Raw genomic sequence first — 13632 nt, 5'->3', positions numbered from 1 at the left:
ACTATTAAGTTTGGTTATAGAAATACAAACCGTAATTCTCGAGTTTATTCGTTATCTTAGCTCACTTTCTCTTTTCCCTTCTTTGTTGACGTTTCCGGTGCTACGTTAGTTATGGAAAAATTAACATTTAAAATCATCAATACATATCATTTAATAACACACTCTTCTATTTTACATGTAACGTTTACAAAAATTCCAATTTAGTCCTTCCACCATAACCATTCTTTTTCTTCAAATAAATCTCATATTTTCATTTAATACCTACTTTAAACAAGTTTCAGCTCTTCATATTCAATATAAAACATCAATTTTACAATTTAGACAATTTAGTCCTACTATAACAGAACTTATATCTCTTTTTACAATTCAATCCTTCTCCTATTTCTAACTTGAATTCCTATCAATTAAACCCACAATTCTTCAATTTATTCAACTTAATCAACATCTAAAAATTCAATAACTTTCTAAATTTCAACATAACTCAAATAGTATTTCTTCCTAGGATTCCATAGACACCAAAATTACAAGAAAAGAGATTAAATTAACTTACCACTTAAAGCTTGAACCTTAAAACTCCAATTTTCCTTTTCTTTCCTTTCCCTTTTTCTTTCTTTCAATTTTTGTTACTACTCTGTTCTGTTTCTTTCTTTTATTTCTTTATTCTTTTTATTATTTCTTTTATTTATTTTACTTTATATTATTATATTATATTTTTAATTATAATTATTATTTCTTAAATAATAAGCAAATACATATATATACATTTGTACCAATTAAAATAATACACATGTATTTATACTTACCACACACTTGTCACATAAGGCTTATTTGCTAATTTAGTCCATTGACTTTTCTATAGTTTATAATTAAACTTTTACCCTATATTCAATCTAGTCCTTTCACTAAATTAGCCTTAATTCAAGCTAATTCACTTAGCCAAAAATCTAATTAATCACACTACTTACTTTGTAAATATTTCTAATAATTATTTACTAATTTATCTTATAAAAATGGTAACCCGAAAATACACTTTTTCGATACTCATAAACTTTGGGTCGTTACATTTCTCCCCTTTAATAAATTTCGTTCTCGAAATTTACCTGAAAAGAGATGGGGGTACTATGATCTCATTTTATACTCTGGTTCCCACGTTGCTTCTTCAATATTATGACTTCTCCACAACACTTTTACTAAGGGAACTTGTTTATTTCATAATTCCTTTACCTCACGTGCCAGTATTTTAACCAGTTCTTCTTCATATGATAAATCAGGTCGAATGTTTATATCCTCTGTTGAAATCACATGAGAAGGATCAGATCTGTATCTAATTAACATAGAGACATGAAAAATATCATGAATTTTTTGCAATTCAGGAGGTAAAGCTAAATGATATGCCATCGGTCCAATTCTTTCTATAATCTCATATGGTCCAATATATCATGGACTCAATTTACCCTTCCGACCAAATCTCAAGATTTTCTTCCAAAGAGAGACTTTAAGAAATACTTTGTCTCCAACTGAGTACTCAATGTCCCGTTGTTTCAGATCTGCGTACGATTTCTACCTATTAAAAGCTACTTTCAATCTTTCTTGAAGCTTTCTAACAGTGCTTTCTGTTTCTTGAATCAACTCTAGACCAACCATTTTTCTTTCGTTCAATTCCGTCCAACACACTGGTGATCGACATCTCCTACCATACAGAGCTTCATACGGTGCCATTAGAATACTTGATTGGTAACTATTATTATATACAAACTTAGCTAACGGTAAATAATGTTCCCAACCTGATTCAAAATCAATGATACAAGTCCGGAGCATGTCTTCTAAAATCTGAATGACTCGTTCTGACTGTCCATCAGTCTGTGGATGAAAAGCTGTACTAAAATGAAGTCTAGTACCAAGAGACTCATGCAACTGTTTCCAAAACCTTGATGTAAACTGTGGATCCCGGTCAAAGATTACTGATACAAAAATACCATATAGTCTCACAATTTCTTGGATATAAGTTTTTGCTAACTTTTGAAGTGACCAATCCGTTTTGACTGCTATAAAATGAGCTGACTTTGTGAGCTGATCAACAACCACCCAAATAGCATTTTTCTTACTTGCTGACAACGGTAACCCAGTTATAAAGTCCATTCTAATGCAGTCCCATTTCTATTCAGAAAGATTAATAGGCTGAAGTAAACCAGTTGGAACCTGATGTTCAGCTATAACTCGCTAACATATTAAATATTTAGCCACATATTCCATTATATCTCTTTTCATACCTGGCCACCAATTTAGTTCCTATAAATCACAGTACATCTTTGTTCCTCCAGGATGTAATGCAAAAAAACTGTCATGTGCTTCTTGGAGTATTAACTCTTTCAACTCTAAAGTAGTTGGAATACATAGTCGATTCTGATATCTCAAACAATTATGCTCATTAATGTTAAAATTTTCTATCATATCATTCTGTACCATCTCTCTCTTCTTCATTAGCTTTTCATCTTCTAACTGTGTTGTTCTGATTTGATCAAACATTACTGGTTTTACTCTCAATTCAGCCAGAATACTTCCATCATCATCAATACTGAGTTGTGCAAACATTGCTCTCAATTCAGTTGTAGCCTTCCTACTTAATGCATCAGCTACCACATTAGCTTTACCCGGATGATAGTCAATAACACAATCATAATCTTTTAAAAGTTCTATCCACCGACGCTGTCTCAAATTCAATTCTTTCTGTGTTAGAAGATATTTGAGACTTTTATGATTAGTGTAGATATAACACTTCTCACCATACAGATAATGCCTCTAAATCTTTAAAGCAAAAATCACCGCTACTAATTCTAGATCATGAGTCGAGTAGTTACATTCATGTGGTTTCAATTATTGTGAAGCATAAGCAATTACCTTTCTACTTTGCATCAGTACACACCCGAGACCATTTAGGGAAGTATCGTGTACACAACAAATCTTTTCCTGACTCCAGTAAAGTTAATACTGGTGTTTCTGTTAACACTTGCTTTAACTTTTCAAAACTTTTCTAACATTGTTCACTCCAAACAAACGAAATATTCTTTTGTAGCAATTTTGTCAACGGTAAAGCTATTTTTGAAAATCCATTCACAAACCTTCGATAATATCCGGCCAACCCAAGGAAACTACGTACTTCTGACACATTTTTGGGAATTTTCCACTGAATTATGGCTTCAATCTTCTTTAGATCTACTCTAATCCCATCTGCTGATACTACATGACCAAGAAATACAACCTCCGATAACCAAAACTGACACTTGTTCAATTTCCCATACAATTGTTTCTCTCGCAATATTTGCAAAATAATTTGAAGATGTTGCTCATGTTCAGTTTTAGATTTCGAATATACTAAAATATCATCTATAGAAATCACTACGAATTGATCCAATTATGGCTGAAAAATTTGGTTCATAAGATCCATAAAAGCAGTCGGAGCATTTGTTAACCCAAATGGCATCACCAAAAATTCATAATGTCCATACCGTGTACGGAATGTTGTCTTCGGTACATCACTCTCTTTTACCTTTAGCTGATAATATCCCTACCTCAAATCAATTTTTGAAAATACAGAAGTTTCTTTTAGTTGATCAAATAAATCATCAATGCGAGGTAACGGGTATTTATTCTTGATAGTTACCCTATTCAACTGTCGATAATCAATACACAACTACATCGAACCATCTTTCTTTTTAACGAATAACACTAGAGCTCCCTACGGTGACGTACTAGGTCGTATAAACCCTCGGTCCAATAAGTCTTGCAGTTGTACCTTCAGTTCCTTCAACTCAGTAGGTGACATTCGATATGGAGGTATTGACACTGGATCTGTACTCGGGTATACTTCAATCCCAAATTCAACTTCCCGATCAGGAGGTAATCCAGACAATTTTTCAGAAAACACATCAAGAAATTCACATACAGTTCGAATTTTACTACACTGATTTTCAGCTGAATTGGAATTAATAACATATGCTAAGAAAGCAACACATCCTTGATAAAGAAGCTTACTAGATTTAATTGCTAAAATAACATGAACAGCCCCACTGGTCCGAATACCATTTACTTTAATCTGATCACCACTTTCATTTTAAACAGTGAATTTCTTTTTATAACAATCCAAGATTACTCCATGTTCTGACAACCAATCCATACCCAGTCTAATGTCAAAGTCGCCGAATGGCATGATCAATAAATCAACAGAAAAGATTTTATCCTGAATCATTAATAGACATCTTCGAAATATCTGATTCACTAACATAGTTTGACCAAATGGACTAAACACTTCTATCGTTACTCTAGACAAGTCAGGTTTTAAATTTCCCGTCTCAACCAGTTTTGTATTAACATAGGAATGTGACGATATTGGATTTATTAAAACATAAACAGATTCTGAATGTAATAAGAATATACCTGCCACTACATCATGAGCATCTCCCTCATATCGAGTTCTTACAACATATGCTCGGGCCGGAGCTCTTACTTCAAATTGCTGTGTAGCATTTTCACTAATTCTTCTAGTACCTCATCTATCAACCGGACCACTTCGGCCTGACCCCTGACCTCTAGAAGCAGATTTAGATCTTTGTGATACTGTCAGTGCTGCCTTACTAATCTTTGGACATTCCTTTACAAAATGATCAGTGGATCCACATTGAAAACAACCCCCAGTTAATCTTCTACACTCATCCCTATGTCTGTTCCCGTAATGTTCACATTCTGGAATGTTAATATTCTGATTTAGACTTTTGACACTACCAATGGATACAGTTGTCTGTCTTCTTCAACTTCTATCACCTCTTTCTGATCTAATGCTGAATCTCGAAGTAATGAATCTCCAATTACCTCGAGATTCCTTTGACCGTTTAGGTTGTGGACTTGAACTAGCAGTTCTAAAACATTTTTTAGTTGAACGAGCAACTTCAGACTTCTTATTTTTCCCTAGTACCTGTTCAATCATCTTTGCTCTTTCCATAAGATCTGCAAAATCAGTAATTTGAAGTGGCATCAACTATAGTCTAAATTCATCATGCAACCCTCTCAAAAATCATTTGCATCTGTCAGCTTCAGTCGGTACAAATTCAGTTGCATATCGACTTAGTCTCAAAAATTCCCGTTCATAATCCACTACAGACATTTCACGTTGTTTCAGTGTCAAAAACTCCTGTTTTCTATCTTCCATGTACATTTCCCCCAAATACTTTTTTTGAAATTCTCTTTGAAAGAACTCCCAGCTTATTTGTTCTTCTGATACACTTTGAATTACTGTCTCCCACCAGACATACGCTTCTTCTTGCAGTAAAGAAACGACACACGTCAGACTTTCCTGCGGGGTACCTTCGAGTTGCTTCAAAATTCTTTTTGTAGTTTCTAACTAGTTTTCTACTTTTGACGGATCATCTCCCTTCAAACCCAAAAATTCAGTTGCTCTGTACTTACGCAGTTCTTTAATCGGGGCTCATCGGGTAGTAGAAGTAGTAGTCGTTGCAGGTATAATCCCACTGCTCTTTGAAGAGCATCAGCTATCGCTCTATGTATTTCTGTATTATCTCTTTCACTAGTACCACCCCTTCTAGTATTTGACGGTTGATTACCTACCAGGTTTACACTTGGAGTTGCAGACTCCAATTCATTCATATCATACGGTTCATTATCTTCACTGTACATTTCTTGATCAGTTTCTTCAATTCTTTCGTCAGACATCCTTAGTACTATAAAACAAAAACAATTCAATCAATATATAATTCAGCATCCAATCCCGACTCGAATTTAATTTAATAATGGCATACACCTCTAGACTCAATTCTGAACTTGATTTAGTCCTAGAATCGACTAAACTTGAGTAACTCTGATACTACTAAATGTAACACCCCTAACCCGTATTTATCACCAAAATAGGGTTACGAGGTATTAACGGACTTATACACTAACATTTATACAAAACCGAGTCACAAATTTTTCATTTCAGATCAATTCTTTTCAAATTTCACCATAAAGTCCCTAATATGGGCCTACAGGGCCCAATACATGCTTTGAAAGTGGTTCGGGACTAAACTGGCAACTTTGAAAATTTTTCCCTAAAGATAAGGGCATACGCCAGTGTGGCCTGGGACATGGCCGTGTGGCCAACCCATGGGGTTCCCATGGTCGTGTGGCTAGCCTATGGGCAGATCTGACTTGCAAATTCTTAGGCATCAGGGGGGCACACGCCCATGTGGCTAGGTCGTGTGGTAATCTGATTTTTCACTATTTTTTGGCCATTTTCACACGATTTTGACGTACGACCGTTCTTAAAACACATGTTCTTCACACGACCAAGACACACGGCCGTGTCTTTTGCCCGTGTACTATCCTGACTTTACATTTAATGATGCAAAGGACATACGGCCTATCAACTTACCCGTGTGCAAGCCGTGTGTCTCACACGGTCTGATCACACGCCCGTGTGCCAGGCCGTGTGGACTCAAAATGAGCCTTTTGTCTCAAGTTTACCAACCCTGTATAACTTAACCTTCAAGCTAATAATTTCCTCAACTTTTAATCCAACCAAAACTCGATTAAACACACTTAATACATGTCCAATTAAACATTAAATCATCTAAGCAATGTACCTTCATGGATACCACAATTCATATTGAAATTATACTACATTATCATACTAAACAAATTCATGTAAATTTAACTTCCAAAATATGCATATTTCATACCATGCTTCAACATTTCATGTTCATTCACTATCATGTACAAAATAACACCTTAACAACCTAGGTACATGCCATTTTACCAAAAGAAAAGTATTTACCACTTTGAATCCGAAATTGGCTTGGATGCTGAGTCCTTAACTTTCTTTCGTACCTAGTCCTACGCACGAAAACAAACCGTACGCTGAATATGTACTCAGTGGTATTTCTATAGACCAATACTTAATTTATGCATTTATACTTAAACCATAGATTTCAATAAATAACACATCATGAACATTCAATTAATTGACTTCATTTCATAATAACATTTATCACTAGAATTGAAACCAATAAGATATACAATTCAGTCAGTATCATTCAGTCTTTAGTGCAGTAATTTACCCCTATTAACATAACTCGGACCTGGATGGATACACGGATCCAACCCATACACCGGGATAGTATACAGTGTTTCATCGGTCGAAGCTAGAATACACCGTAACAGTAACAATAACAGTAATAGTAACAGTAGCGGTACACAGAGTTCCTCATCGGAACGAATCTGGAACAGTAACAGTAATAGTAAGATGACACTTATAGTGTCTCATCGACACAAAGTCGGTATATCCCTGAACACTTCCAATCCTATGGCATGCCAACTATATCTGACTTAGCCTGACACTGTTAATAGGGTTTTCATTTCACTTTCAATTAATCATCAACAATCAATATACATTTCAATTCAAATATTTATAAATCAACACAATATCACAATATCAATACTTACCTTAATTTCAATAGCCATACATAATTTCAATAATATGTATCAAAATAACTATTAAGTTTGGTTATAGAAATACAAATCGTAATTCTCGAGTTTATTCGTTATCTTCGCTCACTTTCTCTTTTCCCTTCTTTGTTGACGTTTCCGGTGCTACATTAGCTACAGAAAAATTAACATTTAAAATCATCAATACATATCATTTAATAACACACTCTTCTATTTTACATGTAACGTTTACAAAAATTCCAATTTAGTCCTTCTACCATAACCATTCTTTTTCTTCAAATAAATCTCATATTTTCATTTAATACCTACTTTAAACAAGTTTCAGCTCTTCATATTCAATATAAAACATCAATTCTACAATTTAGACAATTTAGTCCTACTATAACAAAACTTATATCTCTTTTTACAATTCAATCCTTCTCCTATTTCTAACTTGAATTCCTATCAATTAAACCCATAATTCTTCAATTTATTCAACTTAATCAACATCTAAAAATTCAATAACTTTCTAAATTTCAACATAACTCAAATAATATTTCTTCCTAGGATTCCATAGACACCAAAATTACAAGAAAAGAGATTAAATTGACTTACCACTTAAAGCTTGAACCTTAAAACTCTAATTTTCCTTTTCTCATCTTTCCCTTTTTCTTTCCTTCAATTTTCGTTACTACTCTGTTCTGTTTCTTTCTTTTATTTCTTTATTCTTTTTATTATTTCTTTTATTTATTTTACTTTATATTATTATATTATATTTTTAATTATAATTATTATTTCTTAAATAATAAACAAATACATATATATATACACATTTGTACCAATTAAAATAATACACATGTATTTATACTTACCACACATTTGTCACATAAGGCGTATTTGCTAATTTAGTCCCTTGACTTTTCTATAGTTTATAATTAAACTTTTACCCTGTATTCAATCTAGTCATTTCACTAAATTAGCCTTAATTCAAGCTAATTCACTTAGCCAAAAATCTAATTAATCATACTACTTACTTTGTAAATATTTCTAATAATTATTTACGAATTCTTCTTATAAAAATATTAACCCGGAAATACACTTTTTCGATAGTCATAAACTTTGGGTCGTTAAGTGGACTGAGAGGTTTGAACTTGGGATCACAAGGGAGGGAAGCTAATTATTAAACCATTAGGCTTGAAGCCTATTTCTTGTTTAATCTTATTTATTGACTGTATATATTTATTTCGGGGTGTGACTTCTCCCTAGTTGTCAAAAATAATAAAATGGAAGGAAGGGGCTCAACTTACATATTCTTTATTAGTTTACTCATTTACTCAGTTTTTCATCAACTTATTTAACTTATAGTTCTTAGCACATTCCATTTTAGTTTATATATAACAATTAATACTTATAGTCAAGTCTCATTATTAATATTTTAATTCATTTCACCCTTAGTAAACTCCAATAAAATGACTTAGATGCACGGAAACCATCCAAAACACCAAAGAGCACAAAAGTGCTTATCCCTAAGGCATCAAATCACATCCCTCTAAAACCCAAAGCACACGTAATCCCTATTGGCATGTCAATTATGTCCTAACTATTTCACTAAGTTTATTACGGTGCATTATAAATAACTTATTTAATTGACTCTAGTCACACTCTTATTATTCAAACAGAGTCATATTAGAATTTTAGAGTTTAGATATTCAAAGAATTCAAATTATTATTTAATATTCATACGGAGACAAATTCAATAATTTGTCGTTTCTATATGCAACTTGTAAGGTTAAAAATTTAACGAATTATCCCCCAAATTTTCCATGATGACATATTTACACATAAATATCCCATTTCATGACTTTTCACATACACCAAAAATCATTCTTATTAATAACTTCTATGGCAACCAACACATACGTAATACATTATTAGTTAATAAGGCATTTCATAATCAATCATTTCTACCTCAACTTGCCAATGACTTATTTCAATATCTTTTAACCATAGAGTTTACACGTATTTATTTCACAATAAATCTCATATTTATTCATCATTTTTATATTTATCTCACTAATTCATTATTTCCACATCTTAATCCATGAAAATTCCCTTACATTTATACATATGCTTATTTTCATATTAATGTCAATTTTTCTATTAATCCTCTAAATATTTTAAGAGTAGGAGTAATGGTATTCAATGGTACTTACACTACCTCTTAACCACTAGGTCAATAACTTTCTTGCTTAACAAACACACAATGATAACCTTATAAATCGGGGTGTGACAACTCTCGGTTTCACAAACCCAATTCTTTTAGCTCAGATTTTAGGTGGAACAATACTACATATACATTATACATAATGCATATATTTTAAATCTTATATTTCTAAAAGTGGTTAGATTTTGCACAAATTTTTCATATACTTCAATGGATGCATCCATCTCTTTTAAGATTAGAGAAGAGAATTAAGAAGTAGATTTAGCTACCCTCTTTTATTTGCACATGGATGGGGTTATGAAGACATATTAGCTAACATTTTTAAATTACATTATTAACTCATAAATAAATGATACATTTAATTCAAGAAGCTGAAATTGATGAATTTTCCAGTTCAGATCTTTTCCTTTCTTTTACAGTTGGAAGTTATAAACCAACCATTATATCCCTCAATTTTGATTGCAAAATAATTTCGACCCTTGACGTCACCTATAGCTAACTAATTATTATTTACTTTTTTTAAAGGTTTAATAGTCTAAAAGGTGTTCAAACTTTTTGAAAAAAATCAATTAAGTCCTTGTGATTTTTTGTAGCCAATTGAGCCCTTGAATTAACAAAACTGGCCAAATAGGCCATTTCACTAACGTTTACCGTTACACAGCTGACGTGGCTATTAATAGCACTGATTTGGCGCTTCATGTCAACGATAGTTGATGACATGTCGGTGCTACATTAACTACCACGTCAACAAAAAAAAATAGAAAGAATATTTATTTTTTTTACTGCAATGAAACTGGACACAAAGCTTAATTTCTTTCAAAAAATTATTATTTTTAAAAGTTCTATAATTTTATAAAATATTATTAAAATTTATAAAAATATTAAAATTAATAAAAATTATTTAAAAGTTAAGTCTAGAATGAATTAAGACATATGGTTGTCGACGTTCAATATGAATCTGGACAACCATTTGTCCATATTTATTCAAGATTTTTTTCTAAATTATATAAAATTTGAAAAACATAAAAAAATTATTTTAAAAAATTGATATGGGTATCAATGTTTTATCTCTATTTGTATTTTTTAGGATGCATAAAAAATAAAAAAAATATTTTATAAAATAAATAAGGATTAATGTACAAATTTCCAACTAATCTTTAGATAAAACTTGAAATTTGCTGTTTTAGCTTTTTTGAAACTCTCCATTGTACTGATAAATTTCCCATCCAAATTCAACTCTGAATTTTGCTACTAAACTTTTATTTGAATGAAATTTGAAATTAAAGTTTAATTTTTTTCATTCAATTTTCATTTAATTTAATTTTATTTAAATAATTAAAAATAATTAACTAATTTATATAATATTAAATATTATTAAAAATATTAGATATAAAAAAAAACAAAGTATTCTTTTTTTATATATTTTACAAATTTTCAAGTCTTCCTTCCATGAGTTAATATATAAATTTTAATAATTATGCAAAGTAACTTAGTGTTCACTATTAAAATAAAAATATTTGAAATAATATTTTTTCCATTAATTTTTTAAAATCATTAAAATGAATATCTAATGGTAAATTTAATTTTAAAAAAAAAGTTGGTGGAAAAATTAATTAAAATTAAAGTTTAGTGGCTAATATCAATCACATAAAAGTTAAGTGGTAAATTTATCCATATTATTAAAATATGATGGCTAACATCAATCAAAATAAAATATAGTGACAAATTTCAATATTCATTTATAGTATAGTGGCAAATTTACACTATAACCCAATAAATAAATATAAATCATTTTAATTTTATTAATCGTATGTGTAAATTTTTTTTTTAAATGTATGAATATATCCAATGAAAAAAGTGTATCAATTATTTTATTACATGTGTAGCTTAAAAGGTATGTAAATTATTTAAATAATTGGATATATTCATCTATTTAAAAATTAAACATATGATTAATAATATTAAAATTATTTATATTTATTTATTTTATAAAATTTTTTTATTTTTTATACAACCTAAAATGTGCCAATAGAATTAGCACAATGATACACATATCAATTTTTTAAAGAAAATTAATTTTTAATATTTTTTAAACTTTATATAATTTAGAAAATTCATCTTCAAATAATCTGGGCATATGGTTGTCTAGATTTACATTTAATATGAAGAACTATATGTCTTGATTCATTCTAAATTTAACTTTTAAATGGTTTTTATTAATTTTTAAATTTTAGAACTTTGTTTAATATTTTATAAATTTTAATAGTGCTTTTAAAATTTAAAAGAAATTAAGTTTTCAAATGAATGTCATTCCAACAAAAAAATTAAATATTTCTTTTAACTTATTTTAAAAAAATTAAATTTTTTTATTTTTGTTGACGTGATATTGTCAAGTCAACAACTATCACTAACATGGTCAGTATTATAACGATTAACGTTAGTCAAACGACTTATTTAATTAGTTTTATTAATTTAAGGGTTCAATTAGATGAAAAAAAGTTATAAAGACTTAATTTGATTTTTTTCGAAAAAATTTAATAATCTTTTAAAACATTAATTTTTTTAAAATAAATGCAATCTATTTAATTAAATTGGCTTAGCACTGAAGTCTTGCATCTACTTAGGTAGACTGACCAATAATGTAGCGAAAGCTTGTCTTTATTCTTAATTTAATAAAACATTTTCTTCACAGCATCACAAAATCAATCAATACCTTTGCATTCCACTTGAATTTGATGCATTTTAAAGTTTTTTTTAGGAAGTTTAGTAATTAATTTTTCGTATTTGGTAAGTTTGTTAAGAAAGTAATTAATTTTTACTATTTAAATTATTTTAAATCCCTTTGATATTTGATGCGTGGGACTAAATTGGAAGTCAAACTAGGTTTAATATTTAAATAAGAGGCAAAGTTGTTACCATTCCACTCAATACACAATGTTTTACATGTACAAAATTAAATGAATTTTTGAATAAATTTAATATTTGATTAATTTTTTAAAAGAAAATTAAATTCGAGTTTTAAAATTTAAATTATTTTAGATAATTTTTTTTTATAAATTTTGAATTTTAATAAATTGAGTTATTGGAACTTGACCACCTATTTGCCTACATTTGGCCCCAGCAACTTTAGTATAAACATGTGGACTAGTGGATTCGCGCCACCTCACATTGGTTGGACCATTTAGATGAAATGGAAGAAGCACAATTCATCAATTATGAGTATCCTGATGTATGGCAGATTGGAAATAGAAGTTTTTTTCTTTCATAATTTTATAATAAAGCTATTTATTTCATGAATTTCCATGTAAAGAATAGAAATCCATGAAATGGGCATATAAGTGATAGTCAATGTATACCAACTAATCCAGAGACTGAAATTTGATTAAAACAAGATTCATACTTTGAGCTTATCTGTTTACTAATATATAATTCCCTACAGATTTTAGTCATCTTTTAATGGGTCATCAAAATGAACCAACACGTAGGACTATGACTCACACATCTTGACTTTGAAACTCAAAATGGATTATTTTGATTTCTTATTTTTTATATACAATATTATGATAATTTATCAATTTTTTAATAAAATTAAAAAAATTATTTTAACTTTTTATTTATTTATTTCTTTCTGCTTTTTCTAATATTTGAATTTGCATTTTTTATTAAATCACCTCAAATTGAATGAAAAAATTAATATTTGTTAATGTGACATATATGTGGATTTAACGTGGATGACACGTCGGTATTTAATTAAATTTTTAAAATTTAAAAATATTATATATATTTAACAATTTTTATTTTTTAAAAATAGTTTTAAAATTTTTCTAAATTTTTAAATTTTAATAAATTAATTAAATGCCGACGTGTCATTTACGTTGCAATTCACATATATGCAACATCAACAAAGTTAGAAAACATTAACTTTTTCATTCATT

Source organism: Gossypium hirsutum, chromosome A04 (genome assembly GCF_007990345.1).
Source record: "Gossypium hirsutum isolate 1008001.06 chromosome A04, Gossypium_hirsutum_v2.1, whole genome shotgun sequence".
In the NCBI taxonomy this organism is placed as follows: Eukaryota; Viridiplantae; Streptophyta; class Magnoliopsida; order Malvales; family Malvaceae; genus Gossypium; species Gossypium hirsutum.
Note: the sequence above shows the minus strand (reverse complement) of the source record.